Genomic DNA, 3,484 nt, shown 5'->3' with positions numbered 1-3,484 from the left:
AGCGTCGATGGCTTCGACTGATATATCACCACGTCTGCCCACACTGGCGTGGATTTTTTTATTGTTATAAGGGGCTTCAGTTAGCGTTTACCACCCCCACTACCAGCTTGCTTTTGCGTATTTCTTGCTCTTCATCTTCAACATATAACGCCACACTTGTAGTATATATATATGTATACATTATGCTCTTTCTATTATATTCTTGTCTATTATCTTATCATTATATTTATATTATATATATCTGGTCATGCACAGATTGTGCTTCTGTTCTGTTGGTATATTGTTAGTGCTGCACGTTCCTGCTGTCTCGCTCCGCAAGATCGACAGTCTTATATACTCAGTCGAGTCATATATAGTCAGGGTTAGTGTTAAGGTTAGGTTAGGGTTCGGGTTAGGTTTAGGGTTAGTGTTAGGGGTTAGGGAAAAGGTTAGGGTTTAGGTTAGGGTTAGGTGTTAGGGTTAGGGTTAAGGTTAGGATTAGCGTGTTTAGCGTTTAGGGTTAGGGTTTAGAGTTGGGTTAGGGTTGAGGGTCAGCGGTTAAGGAGTATGGCGTAGGACTCAAGGCCAGCGCTCGCGTGCTTTATGTAAAACATTGATCGATGTAAAATATCATAGGCGTAAATCCCAGGGCGGATGGCGGGGATGCATCCCCCCGCCTCTTGAAGGAGGGGATTGGCTTAGATTATCGTGTACAAATATCCCCCTGAGAATTTAAAAAAAAACTTGTTCTCCCTTGCCCCACTTGAAGTTCAGCTATTATTGATTAATTTGGAGACATGTGGGGGACAGACCATCAAAGTCATTTCCAATATACTGCAGAGGGGTGTACAGGATTGGGAGCCCGGGAGGTCCGGGGGTCCGGACTTTCCACTCCTTTATATTGCGCGCAGAAGACGTCATCTGAGGGACGGGGTCTTAAAGTTTCTAAAATTATACTTCGGCGGTTTGGATCGTGGACCCTTTTCTGCGGAGGGCCCCCAAACCCCCCCTTCGGTGATCAGCCCCCACACTCCATAAATTTCTATACGTATATATACTATACATAATATAATTATATATATATATAACACATTTGATATATTACTCTATATATCCATATATATATATATATATATATGTTTATATATATATGTATATATGTATATATATATATATATATATATATATGTCGCATATATATATATACACAGTCGCCCAGTAACACTCACAGTATATAGCGTAGTGGCGCCATCTAACGGAGAAAAAAAGAAGGTTTTTAAACCTGGGGTTGTCAAATAGGATTTGGCCCTATGCACTATGCACTATGCACTATGCACGATGCACTATGCACTATGCATTATTCACTACGCAGTATGCACTATGCACCATGCACTATGCACTATGCACTATGCACTATGCGCTATGCACTATGCATTACAGTGTATGCACTATGCACTATGCATTATGCACCATGCACCATGCACTATGCACTATGCACTATGCACCATGCACCATGCACCATGCACTATGCACCATGCACCATGCACTATGCACTATGCGCTATGCACTATCCACTATGCACTATGCACTCTGNCTCCTCGGCTGCCTTCCTCCTCCTCGCTCCTCCTCCACCTGCCCTCCTCCTGCGCCTACTCCTCCTCCATCAGCCTTCTCCCTCCTCCTCCTCGTTTATTTTTTTCTTTTTTTTTGTTTTTTTATTTTTGTTTTTCTTCCCCTGCCTCCTCCTACTCCTCTTCCTACTCCTCCTCCACACCTACTCAACACTTGCTGCCCTCCTCCTGCCTGCCAATCCTGCAATCCTGCTCCTACTCCTACTTCTCTCACTCCTCCCCCTAGCTACCAACACGTCTCCCCTCCTGCCGCCTCCTCGCCCTTCCTCCCGCCTACTCCAACACCGTCTCCCCTCCTCCTACTCCCTCCTCTCCTCCCTCTCGCTCCCTCACCACCCTACTCCAAGCCGCCTTCTGCCCTCTCCTCCTCCTGCCTCCTACTCCTCCTGCCATCACTTATCTCGCTCTCCTCCTTCTCCTGCCTCCCTCCTCCATCCCCTTCTCACCCCCCTCGCTCCCTCCTCCTTCCTGCCTCCTCCTCCCTATTCCATCACCTTCTGTCCTCTCTCTCCATACCTCCTGCCCGCCTCCTCCTCTTTATGACGCTTCCTCATTCCGATCTCCCCATTAACTTCTCCGGGCTCGGGCCTCCCTCCCCCCGCCGAGCTCCCTCCCCTCCTCCTCCTCACCTCTTCCCTCCCTCCACCTCCTCCTCCGCCGCTACTCCACTCCCTTCCTCATCCTCCTTCCCCTACTCCATCACCTTCTCCTCTCCTCTTCCTCCTCCTCCTCCTCCTCCTGCCTCCTACTCTTCCTTCTCCTCCTCTTGCCCCCCTACTCCTCCTCCATGACCGTCTTCATTCGATCTCCATCTCAGGGGCAGGTACATTTATGTAAACACAGGGTACATATATGCTGAGAAGATACAGGTCTGGTACACTTGTGTATACAATCATATACGCAGGAGTTAATAATGACAAACCTGATAATGATAAACCTGATAATGACAAACCAATAATGACAAATCCTGATATACGTACCTCGGGTACATATCTGTAGTACCTAATACGACAACGACCCCTTCAGCTGCTATAGGCCGAGTACGCATACGTACGTATGTAGTAAGTGTTACGAGAGCCCAAACCCTCTCATAACCTGAGATAAAGATGGAAATAACACAGTTACACACAGAATTGTAATTATAGTGATATTATATTTTATATTTATGAGTAAAATGTGTGTTTTCCATAGAAAATACATCAGAAAACTTACTTATCTACTGATGATGAACTAAAACAAATATTTACAAATGGGCGTTTGTTGTCTTGTTTTGAAGATTTGTTGCGTCAAAGCAAATCAAACCAGCCAATCAGAGGAACCCGTGTAGGACGTTTACGCATTTGCGGTACGGAAAAAAATAGACGCACCCGGCGTAGAGTGGGGGAAGTGGGTGTTTATTCTTTTGCGTGTGCTGAGGAGTTATGCAGGGGCGTGTACAGGGGGGTGGGGTCCAGGGGGTCCGGACCTCCCCCCTGCTCGCGCAGAAAACGCATCTGAGGGGGTCTAATTTCAAAAATTTGGAGACCAGACCCCCCCTTCGCGTGCTCCCAAGTTTCCGTTACGGTTGGACCCCCCCTGGTACAAATCCTGTACACGCCCCTGTTATGTAATATGTTTATTGAGATACACTGTGATATTAGCGGTGCATATGTGAAGTGAGTGTTTATTCTTTTGTGTGTGCTGAGGAGTTATATGTAATATGTTTATTGAGATTCACGGTGATATTAGTGGTGCATATGTGAAGTGGGTGTTTATTCTTTTGCGTGTGCTGATCGAGGAGTTATGTAATATGTTTATTGAGATTCATGTATGTATGTAGGTACATGTATGACCTGCAGAAGAACCCCCTACTGTCGTACACCACCTATATTCGC

Source organism: Priapulus caudatus, unplaced genomic scaffold (genome assembly GCF_000485595.1).
Source record: "Priapulus caudatus unplaced genomic scaffold, Priapulus_caudatus-5.0.1 Scaffold1209, whole genome shotgun sequence".
NCBI lineage: Eukaryota > Metazoa > Priapulida > Priapulimorpha > Priapulimorphida > Priapulidae > Priapulus > Priapulus caudatus.
The sequence above is the reverse complement of the archived record's forward strand: the minus strand, read 5'-3'. Positions refer to the sequence as shown.